General features: G+C 45.5%; 1 pseudogene; it reads right to left on the reverse strand.

Annotated features, from left to right (window-relative positions):
- Positions 1 to 1576: 1576 nt before the first annotated feature.
- LOC103633848 (protein MIZU-KUSSEI 1-like) lies at positions 1577 to 22389 on the reverse strand (annotated as a pseudogene).
- Between the last annotated feature and the right edge of the window lie 373 nt (positions 22390 to 22762).

The following is a 22762-nucleotide window of genomic DNA, read 5'->3' on the forward strand; positions in this document are numbered from 1 at the left end:
TCATCCTCGATCTCAGGAGAAATCTCCGCCTCACCTGACCTCGGCCTCAGACCGACTGCGCCACAGGGGATACATCATTACCCTACCCCTAGCTAGCTGCCTCAGGCTACGAAGGAACAAGACCGGTGTCCCATCTAGATTACTTCGGCCACAGGTAATGATGGTTCCCTGCATGCGTCCATGACGTCGATTGTTCTCAACTCCCTACGAAGGCAAAGAAACGTCAGCAGGACCCCGGGCCGCATCGTCAGCTACGCTTCTACAGGGCTCTAGCACTTCTCCGCCGGCCACATTAGCACATAGCTACACCCCCATGTACAGCTGGACCATCTCCTTGTATCTATAAAAGGGGATGTCCAGGGCCTTCCCAGGGGCAGGCGGAGAAGAGGAGGGCGGAGGCGAAGGAGGCCAACTCAGACGGCTCACTCCAAGGCCAAATCCTCTCTCTCTCGCGACGCTTGTAACCCCTACTACGAGCACCCCGGTGCAAGATAATATAAGCCTCATCCTCCTCTTGTGTTTCATCTTGCATCAACCCATCTGGGCTGGGACACGCAACATCAAATTCACTGGTTGGTTGAGGGTCCTCGCGGGTCCAAAACACCGACAGTTAGCCTTTTTTACTTTTCCCTTTTTTTGTGGCACGACATCACACATTTCTCGCATGCGTTACTAGACATTTTTCCTTTTTTGCCTCACCGCAACACACATTTCACTTTTTGCATGCATGCTGCTTGGTTTTGTTTTGTATGCACAAATACTCAGTAATTTTATAGTAATCACTCAGTAATAGATGCAGTCAGTAATATTGTAGTCATCAGTCAGTAATTTTATTACCGTCGAAGCGTTGGTTTATTACCGACGAAGCGTTGATTTATTACCGAAGACACGTTCGGTTATACTGACGAAGTGTTGTATTATTACCGACGAAGCCTTAGATAAACGAAGAGTTGGATTGTTACCGATAAATCTGAACAACCGACAAAATGAATGCATGCAAAAAAGAAAAATGTACATGCAGTTATATGCAGTTATTTGATCTCTCAAAAAAGAAAGAATTAATGCGCATTGAGGACATGCATGGGATGGACGACTTGGTCGGATACACGAATCAGTGATAAATAGCGCTAGACTATATATCTACTATTTCTTAAGAAGATAACGTAGACGTCCACTACTCCACGGTGCACGTTCTGCCCTCCTGGCCTTGGCTCTGTCTCGCAGGGCACGAGGGGTGACGGACCTGCCACCACGCCCAAATTGCGGACACATTCAATAGAGGTTTTCCGTTCGATGCCTGCAGCTGCAGCGCCGTCACCACCTGCTGCCTTCCCCTGCTGTGCCCTACTCCTGCCTTCCATAATCCCACGCGCCTCCTGCTCCTGCCTTCCACAATCACGCGCGCTTCCTGCTCCTACCTTTCGGCGCGCGTGTTGCTCCGTTTGCTCCTCCTGCCTTCCAACACGCGTGCTGCTCCGCCTGCCCTAATCGCTCTCGCTCCCGTGGCAGACGTGGCCCTCTCTCATCGACAGCTTTATGCTCCGCCTGCCCTAATCACGGATCCACTCCGCCCTTGTCATGGGAGCCCTGTTTCGCTTCGCATGTACATGACGTCGCCCTCGCCGCCGCAGCAGCCGGCGGCGGGGATGACTTCGGCGCCCATGTGAAAGGGAATTAGGCTTACACCTATTTCTTAATTGATTTTGGTGGTTGAATTGCCCAACACAAATAATTGGACTAACTAGTTTGCTCTAGTCTATAAGTTCTACAGGTGCCAAAGGATCACAATAAGCCAATAAAAAGACCAAGAAAAGGGTTCAAACAGAGAGAACAAGGGACAACCGAAGTGCTCCCTGGTCTGGCGCACCGGACTGTCCGGTGTGCCACCGGACAGTGTCCGGTGCACCAGGAGACTCCAAGCTGACTACTCGCCTTCGGGAATTCTCAGAGGCGCTTCGCTATAATTCACCGGACTGTCCGGTGCCCCAAGGGAGAGCGACTCTGAACTCGCCAGCTTCGGGAATCCACTCCGCTAAAATTCACCAGACTGTCCGGTGAGTCACCGGACAGTGTCCGGTGCACACCAGACTGTCCGGTGAGCCAGCGGAGCAACGACTACTTCGCGCGCAACGGTCGACTACAACGCATTAAATGCGCGCCTGCGCGCGCAGAGGACAGAGCACACGCGGGTGGCACACCGGACAGTCTACAGGACTTGTCCGGTGCACCACCGGGCAGCCAGGCGGGCCCACAAGCCAGAGCTCCAACGGTCGAACCCCAACGGTCTGCTGACGTGGCTGGCGCACCGGACAGTGTCCGGTGCGCCATGCGACTGCAGCCTTCCAACGTCCACTTTGTGGTGGTTGGGGCTATAAATACCCCAACCACCCCACATTCATTGGCATCCAAGTTTCTACACTTCTACACTTTATAAGAGCTATAGCATTCAATACTAGACACACCAAAGTGATCAAATCCTCTCCCAATTCCACACAAAACCTTAGTGATTAGTGAGAGAGATTTGTTGTGTTCATTTGAGCTCTTGCGCTTGGATTGCTTCTTTTTCTCATTCTTTCTTGCGATCATCTCAATTGTAATCAAGGCAAGAGACACCAACTGTGTGGTGGTCCTTGCGGGAAGTTTGATTCCCAATTGATTGAGAAGAGAAGCTCACTCGGTCCGAGGGACCGTTTGAGAGAGGCAAAGGGTTGAAAGAGACCCGGTCTTTGTGACCACCTCAACGGGGAGTAGGTTTGCGAGAACCGAACCTCAGTAAAACAAATCCTTGGGTCATACTCTTTATTCGCTCACGATTTGTTTTGCGCCCTCTCTCTATGACTCGATTATATTTCTAACGCTAACCCGGCTTGTAGTTGTGATTAAGTTGTTAAATTTTAGATTTGCCCTATTCACCCCCCCTCTAGGCGACTTTCAATTGGTATCGGAGCCCGGTGCTTCATTAGAGTCTAACCGCTCGAAGTGATGTCGGTAGATCACGCCAAGAAAGAGATGGGGACCGGCGAGAAGCCCATTACAAGCCACGGGAAGGCTCCATCGGGAGAGTCCTACAACAAAGGGAAGGGGAAGGGAAAGGAACCCCCCTCACACAAGTCGCATCGGAGTGGCGATAAGAAAAAGAAGATGAGGAAGGTGGTCTACTACGAGACCGACACTTCATCACCATCGACCTCCGTCTCCGACGCGCCGTCCGTAACTTCTAAGCGTCAAGAGCGCAAGAAGTATAGTAAGATCCCCTTACGCTACTCTCGCATTTCTAGACATAATCCATTACTTTCCGTTCCATTAGGCAAACCGCCAACCTTTGACGGTGAAGATTATGCTAGGTGGAGTGATATGATGAGATATCACCTAACCTCACTCCACAAAAGTATATGGAATATTGTTGAGTTTGGAGTACAGGTACCATCCGTAGGGGATGAGGATTACGATGAGGACGAGGTGGCCCAAATCGAGCACTTCAACTCTCAAGCCACAACTATACTCCTCGCCTCTCTAAGTCGAGAGGAGTATAATAAGGTGCAAGGGTTGAAGAGTGCAAAGGAGATTTGGGACGTACTAAAAACCGCGCACGAAGGAGATGAGTTGACCAAGATCACCAAGAGGGAGACGATCGAGGGGGAGCTCGGTCGCTTCCGGCTACGCCAAGGGGAAGAGCCGCAAGAAATGTACAACCGGCTCAAGACCTTGGTAAACCAAGTGCGCAACCTCGGGAGTAAGAAATGGGATGACCATGAGATGGTTAAGGTTATTCTTAGATCACTTATTTTCCTTAACCCTACACAAGTTCAATTAATTCGTGGTAATCCTAGATATACTCAAATGTCTCCCGAGGAAGTAATAGGTAATTTTGTGAGCTTTGAGTTCATGATCAAAGGCTCAAAGAAAATCAACGAGCTTGATGGCCCCTCCACGTCCGAAGCACAACCGGTCGCATTCAAAGCGACGGAGGAAAAGAAGGAGGAGTCTACATCAAGTAAAACACCCATCGACGCCTCCAAGCTCGCCAACGAGGAAATGGCGCTCATCATCAAGAGCTTCCGCCAAATCCTCAAGCAAAGGAGGGGGAAGGATTACAAATCCCGCTCCAAGAAAGTTTGCTACAAGTGTGGTAAGCCCAGTCATTTTATTGCAAAATGTCCATTATCTAGTGATAGTGACAGGGGCGACGACAAGAAGGGGAGAAGAAAGGAGAAGAAGAGGTACTACAAGAAGAAGGGCGGCGATGCCCATGTTTGCCGGAATGGGACTTCGACGAGAGCTCCACCGACTCCTCCTCCGACGAGGACGCTGCAAACATCGCCGTCACCAAGGGTCTTCTCTTCCCTAATGTTGGCCACAAGTGCCTCATGGCAAAGGACGGCAAAAAGAAGAAGGTTAAATCCAAATCCTCCATTAAATATGAGTCCTCTAGTGATGATAATGCTAGTGATGAGGAGGATAATTTGCGTACCCTTTTTGCCAACCTAAACATGCAACAAAAAGAAAAATTAAATGAATTAATTAGTGCCATCCATGAAAAGGATGAACTCTTGGACACCCAAGAGGACTTCCTAATCAAGGAAAACAAAAAGCATGTTAAGGTTAAAAATGCTTACGCTCTAGAAGTTGAAAAATGTGAAAAATTAACTAGTGAGCTAAGCATATCACATGATTTAATTGCCAACCTTAGAAATGAGAATGCTAGATTAATTGCTAAGGTTGATTCAAATGCTTGTGATATTTCAATTCCCAATCTTAGAAATGATAATGTTGATTCGCTCGCTAAGATTGAAGAATTAAACATTTCTCTTGCTAGCCTTAGGATTGAAAATGAAAAATTGCTTGCTAAGGCTAAAGAATTAGATGTTTGCAATGCTTCCATTTCCGACCTTAGAAGTAAAAATGATATATTACATGCTAAGGTTGTAGAATTAAAATCTTGCAAACCCTCTACATCTACCGTCGAACATACTTCCATTTGTACTAGATGTAGAGACATTAATGTTGATGCTATCCATGATCACCTAGCTTTAATTAAGAAACAAAATGATTACATAGCTCAACTTAATGCTAAAATTGCCGAGCATGACTTAGAAAACGAAAAATTTAAATTTGCTAGAAGCATGCTCTATAGTGCGAGACGCCCTGGCATAAAGGATGGCTTTGGCTTCCAAAAGGGAGACAATGTCAAACTTAATGCCCCTCCTAAAAGATTGTCTAATTTTGTTAAGGGCAAGGCTCCCATGCCTCAGGATAACGAGGGTTACATTTTGTACCCTGCCGGTTATCCCGAGAGCAAAATTAGGAGAATTCATTCTAGGAAGTCTCACTCTGGCCCTAATCATGCTTTTATGTATAAGGGTGAGACATCTAGCTCTAGGCAATCAACCCATGCAAAATTGCCTAAGAAGAAAACTCCTAATGCATCAAATGATTCTAACATGTCATTTAAAACTTTTGATGCATCCTATGTTTTAACTAACAAATCCGGCAAGTTAGTTGCCAAGTATGTTGGGGGCAAGCACAAGGGATCAAAGACTTGTGTTTGGGTACCCAAAGTTCTTGTATCTAATGTCAAAGGACCCAAAACCATTTGGGTACCTAAAGTCAAGAACTAAATTTGTTTTGTAGGTTTATGCATCCGGGGGCTCAAGTTGGATCATCGATAGCGGGTGCACAAACCACATGACCGGGGAGAAGAAAATGTTCTTCTCCTACGAGAAAAACGAAGATCCCCAACAAGCCATCACATTCGGGGATGGAAATCAAGGTTTGGTCAAAGGATTGGGTAAAATTGCTATATCACCTGACCATTCCATTTCCAATGTTTTTCTTGTAGATTCTCTAGATTACAACTTGCTTTCCGTTTCTCAATTATGCAAAATGGGCTACAACTGTCTTTTCACAGATGTGGGTATTACTGTCTTTAGAAGAAGTGATGATTCAATAGAATTTAAGGGAGTGTTAGAGGGTCAGCTATACTTAGTAGATTTTGATAGAGCTGAACTTGACACTTGCTTAATTGCTAAGACTAACATGGGCTGGCTCTAGCATCGCCGACTAGCACATGTTGGAATGAAGAATCTTCATAAGCTTCTAAAGGGAGAACACATTTTGGGACTAACAAATGTTCATTTTGAGAAAGACAGGATTTGTAGCGCATGTCAGGCAGGAAAGCAAGTTGGGACTCATCATCCACACAAGAACATTATGACAACTGACAGGCCACTCGAGCTCCTACACATGGATCTATTCGGCCCGATAGCTTATATAAGCATCGGCGGGAGTAAGTACTGTCTAGTTATTGTGGATGATTATTCTCGCTTCACTTGGGTATTCTTTTTGCAGGAAAAATCTCATACCCAGGAAACCTTAAAAGGATTCTTGAGACGGGCTCAAAATGAGTTCGGCTTAAGGATCAAGAAAATCAGAAGCGACAACGGGACAGAGTTCAAGAACTCTCAAATTGAAGGCTTCCTTGAGGAGGAGGGCATCAAGCATGAGTTCTCCTCTCCCTACACGCCACAACAAAATGGTGTAGTGGAGAGGAAGAATAGAACTCTATTGGACATGGCAAGAACCATGCTTGATGAGTACAAGACTTTGGATCGGTTTTGGGCCGAGGCAGTCAACACCGCCTGCTACGCCATCAACCGGTTGTATCTACACCAAATCCTCAAGAAGACATCATACGAACTCCTAACCGGTAAAAAGCCCAATATTTCATATTTTAGAGTCTTTGGTAGCAAATAATTTATTCTTGTTAAAAGGGGTAGAAAATCTAAATTTGCTCCTAAGACTGTAGAAGGCTTTTTACTAGGATATGATTCAAACACAAGGGCATATAGAGTCTTTAACAAGTCCTCAGGACTAGTTGAAGTTTCTTGTGATGTTGTGTTTGATTAGTCTAACGGCTCTCAAGTAGAGCAAGTTGATCTTGATGAGATAGGTGATGAAGAGGCTCCGTGCGTCGCGCTAAGGAACATGTCCATTGGGGATGTGTGTCCTAAGGAATCCGAAGAGCCTCCAAATGCATAAGATCAACCATCCTCCTCCACGCAAGCATCTCCACCAACTCAAAATGAGGATGAGGCTCAAGTTGATGAAGGAGAAGATCAAAAGGATGAGCCACGTCAAGATGACGGCATTGATCAATGGGGAGATGCAAATGATCAAGACAAGGAGGATGACGAACCGAGACTGCCACACCCAAGAGTCCACCAAGCAATCCAACGAGATCACCCTGTCGACACCATCCTCGGCGACATCCATAAGGGGGTAACCACTAGATCTCGTGTTGCACATTTTTGTGAGCATTACTCTTTTGTCTCCTCTATTGAGCCACACAGGGTAGAGGAAGCACTCCAAGATTCGGATTGGGTGGTGGCGATGCAAGAGAAGCTCAACAACTTCACTAGGAACGAGGTATGGCATTTGGTTCCACGTCCTAATCAAAATGTTGTAGGAATCAAGTGGGTCTTCTGCAACAAGGAAGATGAGCATGGTGTGGTGACAAGGAACAAAGCCCGACTTGTGGCCAAAGGATATTCACAAGTCGAAGGTTTGGATTTCGGTGAAACCTATGCACCCGTAGCTAGGCTTGAATCAATTCACATATTACTTGCCTATGCTACTTACCATGGCTTTAAGCTTTATCAAATGGACGTGAAAAGTGCCTTCCTCAACGGACCAATCAAGGAAGAGGTCTATGTTGAGCACCTCCCGGCTTTGAAGATAGTGAGTACCCTAACCATGTGTATAAACTCTCTAAGGCGCTTTATGGGCTCAAGCAAGCCCCAAGAGCATGGTATGAATGCCTAAGAGATTTTCTTATCACTAATGGCTTCAAAGTCGGAAAGGCTGATCCTACTTTGTTCACTAAAACTCTTGACAATGATTTGTTTGTATGCCAAATCTATGCTGATGATATTATATTTGGGTCTACTAACGAATCTACATGTGAGGAATTTAGTAGGATCATGACACAGAAATTCGAGATGTCAATGATGGGGGAGTTGAAGTACTTCTTAGGCTTTCAAGTGAAGCAACTCCAAGAGGGCACCTTCATCAGCCAAACGAAGTATATTCAAGACATTCTAAACAAGTTTGGGATGAAGGATGCCAAACCCATCAAGACACCCATGGGAACCAATGGGCATCTTGACCTCGACACGGGAAGTAAATCCGTCGATCAAAAGGTATACCGGTCGATGATAGGCTCTTTACTCTACTTATGTGCATCTCGACCGGACATAATGCTTTCCGTATGCATGTGTGCAAGATTCCAAGACGACCCTAAGGAAGCTCACCTTACGGCCGTAAAACGAATCTTGAGATATTTAGTTTATACTCCTAAGTTTGGGCTTTGGTACTGTTGGGGACTTGTTCTCAAATGCTATGAATTAAGAACAAGGCAACATAAAATGTTAAATATTGATGCCCTTCGTCCGCTGAAGCATTATCTCCCCAAGGATTTAATGAGCTTCGGACGAAGGCCGTAAGCAAAATATCATGAAGGTCATACCTTCGTGATCAGACTTGAAAAACAATATGAAATGAAATATAAAACACGAAACATTATAGAGAGACATACCAAAAATAAATAACATTATTCACATATTTTATTATATTATCCTAAATATCAAAACATAATATTTAGGTACATTTATACCTTCGTCTTGACAGAAAGCAATAATTCTGGCGTAATGTGCCAGTGATTACAAGATTGCATGAACAGTACAGGGGTACTGTTCACCTATTTATAGGCACAGAGCGCAGCCTGTGAGGAATTACAATTATGCCCCTCATAAGGGATTACAACAGCGACTCAAACATTTATGGACTAAAGGGTCATTCTACTTTTATGTCGGTTTGTAAATTCCGAAGCTTCATGAAGAGGAACCTTCGGTCATCACATGCGGACAGCTTCAGCCGAAGCTGTTTCTTCCTACCAGACCTTCGGCGACGAAGCATAGTCCCAACAGTAGCCCCTTCGCGGTGCTAGATCGTTTTTCGTAACGAGCTTGATCTGTGAAAAAAGTATCTTAGGCTCCGGGAAGCCGAAGGTCCAAAAAACACCTTCCCTGAGCTCGTTGTCGAGAAACGATTCAGTTTCCGAGCGCGTAACGGTCCCACCTTGCAGAGTTACTATTTGGTCTCTGTGGTCCACCGGGCAGCGGGTGCAAGCAGCTGTTCGCCTGGTGTAAAAATCCTGGCGATTCACCTTCTTACCTGCATCGCTATATAAACAGACGGGTAGGTGTTGCCAGGAAGCTTGAGGTTGACTCGCCGAAGCTACAGAAACTGCAGGGTGGTTGCCTACATATTCTGGGATATAAGGTGAATGATACGAAGCAGTGTGCATGATCTGCTTCGGCTGACCCTGTTGTGCTGCAGCTTCGGCTATCTCCTTTTGCTTCTGGATGGTAACATGGCACATCCTGGTGGTATGGCCCTTGTTTTCACCACAGAACAAGCAAAATGTTCTCCTTGGTTGATCTCCAAATCTTCCGCCGAAGCCCCTGGCGCCTCTGCCTCTTGGAGCTGGCGGCCGGAAGGAGCTTTGCTGTTGCCCCGAAGCCTGTGAAGAGCCCTGTGGCCTTTGCTGCTGACTCCCCTTATCATCATTTTGAGTAGAGTTATGAATTGACCTGACGTGCCTCGGATAAAATCTTCCTCCGAAGCCCCTGGTCATTTCGGAAAACCTGAAAGCCTCCTCCCTTCTTTGACGAAAATCATTGTCGGCATGAATATACTCGTCCATCTTCTAGAGCAACTTCTCCAAAGTTTGAGGAGGCTTCCTAGCAAAGTACTGAGCTGAAGGTCCTGGCCGGAGTCCCTTGATCATGGCCTCAATGACAATTTCGTTGGGCACTGTTGGTGCCTGTGCCCTCAAACGCAAGAACCTCCGGACATACGCCTGAAGGTATTCTTCGTGGTCCTGGGTGCACTGGAATAGAGCTTGAGCAGTGACCGGCTTCGTCTGAAACCCTTGGAAGCTGGTTAACAACATGTCCTTCAGCTTTTGCCATGAAGTGATCGTTCCTGGTCGAAGGGAGGAATACCAGGTTTGAGCAACACTCCTGACAGCCATAACAAAAGATTTTGCCATGACTGCAGTATTGCCACCATACGAAGATACTGTTGCCTCGTAGCTCATCAAAAACTGCTTCGGGTCTGAATGGCCGTCGAATATGGGAAGCTGGGGTGGCTTGTAGGACGGAGGCCAAGGTGTAGCCTGCAGCTCAGCAGACAGAGGAGAAGCATCATCAAAAGCAAAATTTCCATGGTGGAAATTCTCATACCAGTCATCTTCGTTGAAGAAATCCTCCTGATGAAGATCTTTGTGCTGAGGCCTTCGTTTCTGCTCATCCTGAGTAAGATGGCGAACTTCTTCAGAGGCTTCGTCTATCTGCCTTTGCAGTTCAGCTAGCCTGGCCATCTTTTCCTTCTTCCTCTGCACCTGTTGATGAAGCATCTCCATTTCTCTAATTTCTTGGTCTAGCTCATCCTCTTGCGGTGTCGGGCTGACAGCCTTCCTCTTCTGGCTTCGGGCCTCCCGAAGGGAGAGAGTCTCCTGATTGGGGTCCAGCGGTTGCAGAGCTGCAACCCCAGTTGCTGAAGCTTTCTTCGGCGCCATAGCGAAGGTTTGTGAGTGGAAGTGAGTTTACCGGAGGTGGGCGCCAATGTTGGGGACTTGTTCTCAAATGCTATGAATTAAGAACAAGGCAACACAAAAAATATTAAACGTTAAAACCCTTCGTCCTTCGAAGCATTATTTCCCTTGAGGATATAATGATTTTCGGACGAAGGTTATGAAGGACATACCTTCATAAACACAACACAACATATAATAATGAAGAGGAAGACATATGAAATGTAAAGGATAACGTAAACAATTATATGTTATTATTAACTCATTTCTATATTGTTACTATGGAAAAATAGAAATGATATCAAATTACAAATGTACCTTCGGCTTAAAAGAAGGTAATAGTACAAGCGTGACGCAAAAGCAAATGCCAAGTCAGCGTGAACAGTACGGGGGCACTGTTCACCTATTTATAGGCACGGGACATAGCTCATATAAAATTACATCCATGCCCTTTACATTTGGTAGTAATTCTATAGTAATCCACCGAGGTCTGAATAGCCTTTTCATCTTTAAGTCGGTTTCCTTTTCTGCTATCACGCCGAAGCTTTCCTGCTCACAGCTTCGGCGCTGTGTCGACCTTCGTATTCTTTGGGCTTCTCCTACTGTGGTACCGATTCGAGTCCGAAGATACCTGTTCATACATTATACTCCAGAAACATCATTAAATCATGTTTTTGAGGACCTTCGGAAGCCGAAGGTCCCCAACAGTAGCCCCTCGCAATATTAATTTGTTAGAATAATAAATTAAATTGGGACATGGACGAAGGCCTTAAGCCGAAGGTTCGAAAAAACATATCGGAAAACCACGAAATTTCCTGTAATCAGCTACCGAAGCAAATGGCCGGCAGGCTGGAAGTCAGAATGGTTTTATGTGAAAGTTGACGAAGACAAAGAGAAGTTGGTACAAAGCCCTCTTGAATTGATCTTCGGAGAAACAAGACCGCGATGCCGAATGTCATTAGAAGGTCCCACTTGGGCTGCACTGGCTGAGTTTAAAATTATTTCAGAGCATATCGGCACGAGAGACCTGGTTCAAGAGTTCTTGGCCTTTAGGGTTTTTCCTACTTTAAAAGAATGGGAAATGCCGAAGCTAAAGGGGAGAAGAAAGAAGGAGAACTTGTACGGTTACCTTACTATTACAAGTTTAAGAAATACTTTAAGACACCTTGCCAAGAGTGGCTGGACACAATTGAAATAATGTGCAATGAAATACTCGGTAACTACTCCAAAAAAGAAGATCAGTTGATGACTGCGGCCTTCGGTACCCGTCCGAAGCGAAGACTGAATCGAGTGCTGGACGCCTTGGGTTTTGAATACCCTGACTACGAACAACTGAATAAAGGTGTCGAAGGCCGGAAAAGGAAAAGGGTAGCCGAAGCTTTAAATGAAGATGAGAAAGAACCACCAAAAGAGAAGAAAATTCCGAAGAAGAAAAAAGTATCATCTCCGAAGCGAAAAGTATCCGACGAAGAAGAGACTCCTGCATCACGCTCTGCCACTGACGTGGAAGAGATTTTGAAGGTAATGACTGAATCCCTGCCTGTGAAGCTAAGTCCATTAGGGCCTCGACTGACGAAGTTTTTTCAGAAGGAAAAGGAGCCCGAAAAAACGAAGGAAACAACTAAAACAAAGAGACAAAGAATCATCGCAGTGACAGAAGTCATTGACAAGACACCACCGAGGGCCTCAGCTCGGAAGGTACCAACGGTTGAGGAAATAACAAATATTGAAGTCGCACCTTCGGAGATTGCGGCTACCGAAGCTATCCCAACCGAAGATTTGAACTTGGAAACCACAATCGAACATATCGACAAAATACTGACAGAAGAAGTTACGACTACCGGCGAGGAGACCATGGCCGCAGTGTCTGGGAAAGAAAAAGAAATCTCTGACGAAACTTCAGAGGACGAAGCCTTCATGTTTCAAAATTTAGTTGGACAAGAACTGTCAAAAACCGAAATAGAAGAGCTCAAAGAATATGCCAAATCTTGCGGATATAGACCAGGAGCACTCCTCTTCGGGGGTATTGACGATGAAAAATTAGACTGTATCCGGGATCAAACTGGAGCTAAGATTATCGGTACTCTATCAAAGAGCATCGATTTTCCGAAGCTAGAAACGGATATTAGCCGCTACCGACGACAACATATCGTTGGTAGTTTATTTTATTCCAATTTCAAGGTGAACTACTTTTCCCTTGACTTTTATTGTTTTTAATAACGAAGACATTTCTAACGAAGGTTGTTTATGTGCAGAGTATGCTGTTGAGTAAAGCTTTGAAAATGCAGCAGGATCTGGAAGACAAAAAACACGAGGTTATAATTGAAAATTTAGAGAGCAAATTAAAAGAGCAATCAGCTACCATTGAAAAGAAAAACTTCGAGCTTCAGACAACTGAAGGCTTATTGGCAGAAGCCGAAGCTAAAATAGCAGAATTGAATACGAAGCTTCTCTGCCAATCTGAACAGTTTGAACAAGAAAAGCAAGAACTTAATGTGAAACTTGAAGCCGAAGTCCAACAAAATTCAGATTTGAAAAAATTATTGGCAAGCCTTCAAGACAAATGTTTGAAGTTTAGCAATAATTGTATTCAACGACTGAGAAAAATCTTCCACTCAGTCGGGGCTAGCAGTGGGAAGTTCACCCCGTCAACTGAAGATTTACCAAAGACCTTCGAACATATTGAGGGTGAAATTGATGAGCTTGACGAAGTTATAGCCGGGCACGGTGACTTCTGTGCCTGGGTAGCTTCTCGGGGCACTGCTGCAGCTTTTCTGAAAGCTGGCTGCGACCATGGAAAAATTGTTAATAGGCCCAATTTCACTCTATCACCATCAATTTTAGATGATATTCCTGACCTCGCCCGAAGCATTTCTAATAGATTTGTAAAGATGATATGGACAAAAGGCGGGCGAGAAAAGGCTGGAGACGAAGCTCGGAGTCATCTTGAACCAGTAAGAAATCATACCTTGTGCTTACCTTTTCCTTCAAACTTGGTTTTGACTCTCAACAACTTAATTCATGTAGGATGACGAAGCCGAGACCGATGCTTAGAGTATGACGCCAAAGCTGAGGCCCCATGAAGATCAATAGGAGTAGACTGTAGAAAAACTCAAGAAACTTTTGAAATAACTTTTGTAAATATGGCTAAACAGTTCTTAATGAATTGTGTTCATACCTTGTAATATGCTCTTACCCTTCCATTAATGTATGAGGTGCTTTGATGTGGACGAAATTATCTTTTTGAGACGAAGGCGAAAAAACACCTTCCCTTCTTTTCGTACACAGCGAAGCATAAAAAACAGCTTTTTCTTTTTGCCGAAGCAACCACTTATGCTATGACGATGGTTATCCTACATATGTCTGGATGAATGTTTATGAATGCAAATGTTATGATGTAATGTGGTGTGCAAATGAATGTCCAAACACATATCCGAAGCCATAATCACAACTGTTATTTCCTTAGAAACAATCACATATCAGCGCTGACTTTTCGCTGTAAGCCTCCCTTAGGAGCTTCTTCGCCTTTTACTTCAGCGGAATCAGCGTTGACTTTTCGCTGTAAGCCTCCCTTAGGAGCTTCTTCGCCTTTTACTTTCGGCGGTATCAGCGTTGACTTTTCGCTGTAAGCTCTGCATTCCCTTTGGAACGACTTTGGAGCAGAAAACTTACACTGCGCTCCCTTTGGAGCGACTTCTTTAGTAGCTTCGTCGTGCTCCGCATCCCCTTAGGGACGGCTTTCGAGCTTCTTCCCTGTTTCTTTTCGGCACTCGATGGTGCGTTCTCAGTTTTTACATTTACATCTTTGGGGGTTTTTGTTCTTATAGAGCTAAAAAAGGAAATTACATGTGATGGCCCTATTAAAAACCTTTCTCCCCCTTCAGAAAGGAAAAGGGTGCCATGAAAGAAAAATAAAAAATATAAAAAATTACATCGAGTTATACATAATATCACCGAAGCTCATCCGCATTCCAAGATCTAGGAATGTCGTTGCCGTCCATATCCTTCAATCTGTATGAACCGGGTCTTGACGAAGATACTACCAAAAAAGGTCCCTCCCATTTCAACTGCAACTTGCCCACTATATCTGGGTTAGCCACTCTCCAAAGCACCAAATGTCCTGGCTCAATATTCTTTAGCCGAACCTTTCTATCACGCCATTTGATTGTTTCGGCTTGATATTTATTGATGTTCTCCACAGCTTGAAGCCTGATCCCTTCTATAGCATCTTTTTCCACAGAATGATCAGCTTCAGAATCTGATTCTGCCGAAGCTACTACTCTTATTGATCCAGTTTTAGCTTCCTCCAGAGTTATTGCTTCGTCACCAAACAATAATTTGAATGGAGTAAAGCCTGTTGACCTTGATGTTGTCGTGTTGTGGCTCCATACCACTTTGATTAATTGATCTGGCCACTTCCCCCTGGGTTGATTGAAGATTAACTTCATTATTCCTGTCATTATGATGCCATTGGCTCTTTCAACAAGTCCATTTGACTCCGGATGCCTGACTGATGCAAAATGGATCTTCGTGCCAATTTGATCACAGAATTCTCTGAAAGCTTCGGAGTCGAACTGTGTTCCATTATCTACAGTGATGGCCTTTGGTACTCCGAAACGACAAACAATATTCTGCCAGAAAAACTTTTGAATGGTGGCCGAAGTTATTGTGGCTAAAGGCTTTGCCTCAATCCATTTAGAAAAATATTCCACAGCCACTACAACATATCTTAAGTTTCCTTGAGCCGGTGGTAACAGACCTAACAAGTCAAGGCCCCACCTTTGCAATGGCCAGATGGGTTGTATCAGCTGAGTTAGAGACGAAGGTTGTTTTTGATCTCTTGCACATTTCTGACAACCTTCGCACTTTTGAACTAATTCCGCTGCATCCGAAGCTGCCTTCGGCCAATAAAACCCTTGACGGAAAACTTTTCCAAGTAACGGCCTAGATCCAATGTGAGATCCACACAGGCCTGCATGTATTTCTTTCATCAATTCTATGCCTTCGGCTCTAGATAAACACTTGAGTAGTGGAGCACAAACTCCATGCTTGTACAACTCCCCTTCTATCATGACATATGGACGAGCTCTTGCCTCTATCCTCCTGTTATAAGTTTCGTCATCTGAAAGGAAATTACCCTGAAGGTAAGAGATGATCTCAGTTCTCCAGTCTTCACTATAAACAGGAGATATATTGAGGACTGCTCTTTCAAGAAGTTCCACTGAAGGTGCTTTTATTGTTTCGAAGAACACATCCGAAGGTAAGGGCAGCCCTTGTGCTGCTGACTTAGCTAGCAAATCAGCATGCTCATTTTGTCCTCGAGGGATATTTTTGACAGAAAATCCCTCGAAGGAAGCTTCAATCCTTCGGACCGTGTCTAGATATTTTTCAAGCTTCGGATCTTTAGCTTTACAGCTCTTGTCAATATGACCCGAAACAACCTGGGAATCAGTTTTAAGAATGGCCCTTCTGATTCCCATTGCTTTTAACTTCCGAAGGCCCAAAAGCAGGGCTTCGTACTCAGTAATATTGTTTGTACAACTAAAACCGAGTCTTGCCGCATAACAAGTTTTAACTTTGGATGGTGAGACCAACACAACGGCGGCTCCTGCTCCGAAGGTTCCCCAAGACCCATCGCAAAACACTGTCCATACTTCGGCATCTTTATTTGTTTCTTCATCCTGAGCCCCTGGCGTCTAGTCAGCAATGAAATCTGCCAACGCTTGAGACTGGATCGAAGACCTATGCACATAATCAATGCAAAATTCATTGAGCTTTGCAGCCCATTTTCCAATCCGTCCAGTAGCTTCTTTATTTCTCATAATATCCTTCAACGGTTGCGAAGAAGGAACAACAATATTGTATGCTTGAAGGTAATGCCGAAGCTTCCTGGATGCCATCAAAACAACATATAACACCTTCTCCAATTCTGTATAGTTTTTCTTCGATAAACTAAGAACCTCAGATACAAAATATACTGGGACCTGCTTCTTGACTTGGCCATCAAGCTTCTCCTGGACAAGTGCTGCACTTACCGCTGAGTGCGAAGCTGCCACATATAATAACAAAGGAGCCCCTGGTGTTGGTGGAGTTAGTGTTGTTAAATCTATCAAATATTGCTTCAGTTCCTCGAAGGCTTTTTGTTGACTTGGTCCCCATTGAAAGACTTTGGCTGATTTCAGCACCTCGAAGAATGGTAAATTTCTCTTTGCTGATCTGGATATGAATCTATTGAGAGATGCCAGCCTCCCTGTCAGTCTTTGGGCCCCCTTTCTTGTATTTGGTGGCTCCATTCGAAGTATAGCTTCAATTTTACTTGGATTAGCTTCAATTCCCTTTGTTGAAACCAAGCATCCAAGAAATTTCCCCTTCTTCACTCCGAAGACACATTTTTCTGGATTCAGCTTTAGACCAGCTTGTCTAAAACTGGCGAAGGTCTCCTGCAAATCAGCAATGTGATTTTCTTGTTTCGTGCTTTTTACAATGATATCATCAACATAAGTTAGCACATTTCTGCCTATCTGAGACTGAAGAACCTTCGCAGTCATTCGGCTGAAACTTCCTCCAGCGTTCTTGAGCCCCTCAGGCATCCGAAGGTAACAATATGTTCCACTGGGGGTTATGAAACTGGTCTTCGGCTCATCCTCCTTCTTCATCCAAATTTGATGATAGCCTGAATAACAATCTAGAAGACTCATAAGCTCTGACGAAGCTGCTGCATCAACTAAGGAGTCTATCCTTGGCAATGGTAATTCGTCCTTCGGACAAGCCTTGTTGAGATCTGTAAAATCGATACACATTCGCCATTTGCCATTGGCCTTTTTTACCATGACAGTGTTAGCTAGCCATTCTGGGTACTTTACTTCTCTGATAACTCCTGCACTGAAGAGTCTTTTGACTTCGTTCCGAGCTCCTTCGGCCTTGTCCTCAGACATTTTCCGAAGCCTCTGCTTTCTGGGTCTAAAGGATGGGTCAACATTGAGCGAGTGTTCAATAACATCCCTGTTAACACCGCAAAGATCATTGGCTGACCATGCAAAAACATCTTTGTTGTTGAACAAAAACCTTATCAAGGTTTTCTCCTGCTCTTCGGATAATTGGGAGCCCAACAGCACCTTCTGCTCTGCTATGTCCTCACATAAGAGCATGGGCTTCGGCTGATCTGCCGAAGCTGCTTTCTCCCTTCTGAATTTGTACTGTTCACAAGTTTCAGCTCCATCTATATTATGGATTGCTTTTGAGTCAGTCCAGTTTCCCTTGGCCCTTCTGGCAGCTTCCTGACTTCCATGAATAGCAATGGGTCCTTGATCCGAAGGTATCTTCATGCAAAGGTAAGCAGGATGAAGAATTGCTTCGAAAGCATTGAGGGTGCCACGACCAATAATTGCATTGTAAGGGTATTCCATGTCAACAATGTCAAACACAACTTGCTCAGTTCTGGTGTTGTTGATGAATCCGAAGGTCACTGGCATGGTGATTTTGCCCAGTGCTACAATCTGTCTTCCTCCGAAGCCACAGAGAGGGTGCGTAGCATCATGAATCTTATCTTCTGGCTCTTGCATCTGTCTGAAGGCCTTAGCAAATATAATATCAGCTGCACTGCCTGTATCAACCAAAACATTATGGACCAGAAACCCCTTGATAACGCAAGAAATAACCATAGCATCGTTATGAGGAAAATCCTTGAGCTGAAGGTCCTCTTGGGAGAAGGTGATTGGAATGTGGGACCATCTTGACTTGATGAAGGGTCCCTGCACTCCAACATGTTGTACCCTTCTCTGTGCCTCTTTCTTCTGCTTTTTGTTGGCTGGTTCTGAGCACGAACCACCTGTTATCGGGAGCACTAGCTTCGGGGCCGAAGCAGCTCCAGCTTGATCGTTAATCGAAGCCATCAGCTCAAAAAGTGGAAGTGAGTTGACCGGAGGTGGGCGCCAATGTTGGGGACTTGTTCTCAAATGCTATGAATTAAGAACAAGGCAACATAAAATGTTAAATATTGATGCCCTTCGTCCGCTGAAGCATTATCTCCCCAAGGATTTAATGAGCTTCGGACGAAGGCCGTAAGCAAAATATCACGAAGGTCATACCTTCGTGATCAGACTTGAAAAACAATATGAAATGAAATATAAAACACGAAACATTATAGAGAGACATACCAAAAATAAATAACATTATTCACATATTTTATTATATTATCCTAAATATCAAAACATAATATTTAGGTACATTTATACCTTCGTCTTGACAGAAAGCAATAATTCCGGCGTAATGTGCCAGTGATTACAAGATTGCATGAACAGTACAGGGGTACTGTTCACCTATTTATAGGCACAGGGCGCAGCCTGTGAGGAATTACAATTATGCCCCTCATAAGGGATTACAACAGCGACTCAAACATTTATGGACTAAAGGGTCATTCTACTTTTATGTCGGTTTGTAAATTCCGAAGCTTCATGAAGAGGAACCTTCGGTCATCACATGCGGACAGCTTCAGCCGAAGCTGTTTCTTCCTACCAGACCTTCGGCGACGAAGCATAGTCCCAACAGGTACCTTCGGGGATCCACATTTGATTTAATTGGTTATTCGTATGCCGATTGGGCGGGGTGTAAAATCAATAGAAAGAGCACATCGGGGACTTGCCAGTTCTTGGGAAGATCCTTGGTGTCTTGGGCTTCAAAGAAGCAAAATTCCGTAGCTCTTTCTACCGCTGAAGCCGAGTATATTGCCGCAGGTCATTGTTGCGCACAATTGCTTTGGATGAGGCAAACCCTTAGGGACTATGGTTACAAATTAACCAAAGTTCCTCTTCTATGTGATAATGAGAGTGCAATCCGCATGACGAATAATCCCATTGAACATAGCCGCACTAAACACATAGCCATTCGGTATCATTTCTTAAGGGATCACCAACAAAAGGGGGATATCAAGATTGCATATATTAACACTAAGGAACAATTAGCCGATATCTTTACCAAGCCACTAGATGAACAAACTTTTAACAAACTTAGGCATGAGCTAAATATTCTTGATTCTAGGAATTTCTTTTGATATTTTGCACTCATAGCTCATTAATATACCTTTGATCATGTCTCTTTTATATGCCATGACTCATATTTTGTTTGCCAAAGGGGAGAAAGTAACCAAAGGGCTTATATCTCACTCTAAGTATCCGTTTTTGGCGATTCATGCCAAAGGGGGAGAAAATATTAGCCCAAAGCAAAAGGACTGCACCACCACCTAATTTTAAAACTAATGATTTTCAAATTGTTATCTTATTGTGTTCAAAAGGGGGAGAAAGTAGTATTCTCAAAATTGATATCTTAAAACCCTCTTGAACACTAAGAGGATGATTTTATTGAGGGGGAGTTTTGTTTAGTCAAAGGAAAAGCATTTGAAACAGGGGGAGAAAGTTTCAAATCTTAAAAATGCTTCTCGAAATCTTATTCATTTACCTTTGACTATTTGCAAAAGGACTTTGAAAAGGATTTACAAAAATAATTTGCAAAAACAAAACATGTGGTGCAAGCGTGGTCCAAAATGTTAAAAATAAAGAAACAATCCATGCATATCCTATGAGAATTTCTATTGGCTAAATTCTAAGTAACCTTTGCACTTACAATTATGCAAACTAGTTCAATTATGCACTTCCATACTTGCTTTAGTTTGTGTTGGCATCAATCACCAAAAAGGGGGAGATTGAAAGGGAATTAGGCTTACACCTATTTCCTAATTGATTTTGGTGGTTGAATTGCCCAACACAAATAATTGGACTAACTAGTTTGCTCTAGTCTATAAGTTCTACAGGTGCCAAAGGATCACAATAAGCCAATAAAAAGACCAAGAAAAGGGTTCAAACAGAGAGAGCAAGCGACAACCGAAGTGCTCCCTGGTCTGACGCACCGAACTATCCGGTGTGCCACCGGACAGTGTCCGGTGCACCAGGAGACTCCAAGCTGAACTACTCGCATTCGGGAATTCTCAGAGGCGCTTCACTATAATTCACCGGACTGTCCGGTGCACCACCGGACAGTGTCCGGTGCCCCAAGGGAGAGCGACTCTGAACTCGCTAGCTTTGGGAATCCACTCCGCTAAAATTCACCGGACTGTCCGGTGAGCCAGCGGAGCAACGACTACTTCGCGCGCAACGGTCGACTGCAACGCATTAAATGTGCGCCTGCGCACGTAGAGGACAGAGCACGCGCGGGTGGCACACCGGACAGTCTACAGGACTTGTCCGGTGCACCACCGGACAGCCAGGCGGGCCCACAAGCCAGAGCTCCAACGGTCGAACCCCAACGGTCTGCTGACGTGGCTGGCGCACCGGACAGTGTCCGGTGGCGCACCGGACTGTCCGGTGCGCCATGCGTCTGCAGCCTTCCAGCGGCCACTTTGTGGTGGTTGGGGCTATAAATACCCCAACCACCCCACATTCATTGGCATCCAAGTTTCTACACTTTACAAGAGCTATAGCATTCAATACTAGACACACCAAAGTGATCAAATCCTCTCCCAATTCCACACAAAACCTTAGTGATTAGTGAGAGAGATTTGTTGTGTTCATTTGAGCTCTTGCGCTTGGATTGCTTCTTTTTCTCATTCTTTCTTGCGATCATCTCAATTGTAATCAAGGCAAGAGACACCAATTGTGTGGTGGTCCTTGCGGGAAGTTTGATTCCCAATTGATTGAGAAGAGAAGCTCACTCGGTCCGAGGGACCGTTTGAGAGAGGGAAAGGGTTGAAAGAGACCCGGTCTTTGTGACCACCTCAACGGGGAGTAGGTTTGCGAGAACCGAACCTCGGTAAAACAAATCCTTAGGTCACACTCTTTATTCGCTCACGATTTGTTCTGCATCCTCTCTCTCGGACTCGATTATATTTCTAACGCTAACCCGGCTTGCAGTTGTGATTAAGTTGTTAAATTTCAGATTCGCCCTATTCACCCCCCTCTAGGCGACTTTCACCATGGACACGGGCTCGAGCGCGCGGAGCATGCGCCAGTCCGCGGCGCCGCACTCGCGCCGCACCGCGTACCCGCAGCTCTTGCCATTGTAGTAGGCGCGCCACACCGTCTCCTCCACCAGCCTCATGCCGGTGCCCGGGGACGGCAGCGCGGCGGCGGGTGACCCCCTGGCGCGGTCGCACTCCAGCGCGATGCGCACCAGGCTCGAGGCCATCTCCCGCACCAGCACCTCCGTGGGCGCCGCCAGCTCCAGCAGCAGCGCCGGGTACGCGAGCGGGTCCACCTGGAACGCCAGGTGCACATGGCCGCACAGGTGGCCGTAGAGCGTGCCGGTGAGCCGCGCGTCCATGCCCACCTGTCGGTGCCGCCCGGCCACGGCGTTGGCCAGCGTGGAGCGCAGGCACGACACGGCAGTCCGGACCTTCATCCTCCTCCTCTGCCCCGCCGCCGTCGCTTTCTGCTGCTGGGCCGATGGCGCCGGCTTCAACGGAGGGGACACGAAACCATCGGAGTGGAAGGACGATCAGGCGGAGGAGAAGGCCATGGTCGTCTCGTCGTCGTCCTCAGCCTCCGAGCTCTTCATGTACTCCTTGTCCCCGAACGTCGCGGCGCCGTGGCTCTTGCTGTTGCCGAGGACGGGCCACTTGAAGTGGCTCCTGGAGAAGGAGAGCGAGTCGTGCGTGTTCCTCGCCGCGATGGTTCTCATGGTGCGTGACTTTGCTTCCTTGTCCTTCTACTTCGAGCTAGCTCAAGCTTTCCTGAAGCAAGCGAAACGAAGCAGAGAAATGCTGCAATACAATGCAGCACAATGGACCCTGTGCTTTGCTTGGCTGGAGCTGGAGGGCTGCTGCGTGCTTGTGCTGGGCTGTGTGCGCGAGGTTATATCCAAGGCTAAGCTGAACTGTAGGAGGGCACCAAAGCACAGTCCACGGCGGTAGGTCTTTTGTACTGGGGAGGAGGCTGGTGAGCAGAACCCACCAGAACTGGAGCAAACAGGACAGAGGTGGAAGATGAGAGAGAGAAAGACAGAGAGCAAGGAGTGTCGTTTCTTTTTCTTTGTTCTCCTTGCCTGACCTTGTGCTGCTGTATCTGAAGGCCCTGGGCCGGTGGACCCTGCAGGTCTGGCCCTTGTTTCTTTTTTTGAAGG

The sequence above is a fragment of the Zea mays genome, chromosome 7, assembly GCF_902167145.1.
Source record: "Zea mays cultivar B73 chromosome 7, Zm-B73-REFERENCE-NAM-5.0, whole genome shotgun sequence".
Classification (NCBI taxonomy): Eukaryota; Viridiplantae; Streptophyta; class Magnoliopsida; order Poales; family Poaceae; genus Zea; species Zea mays.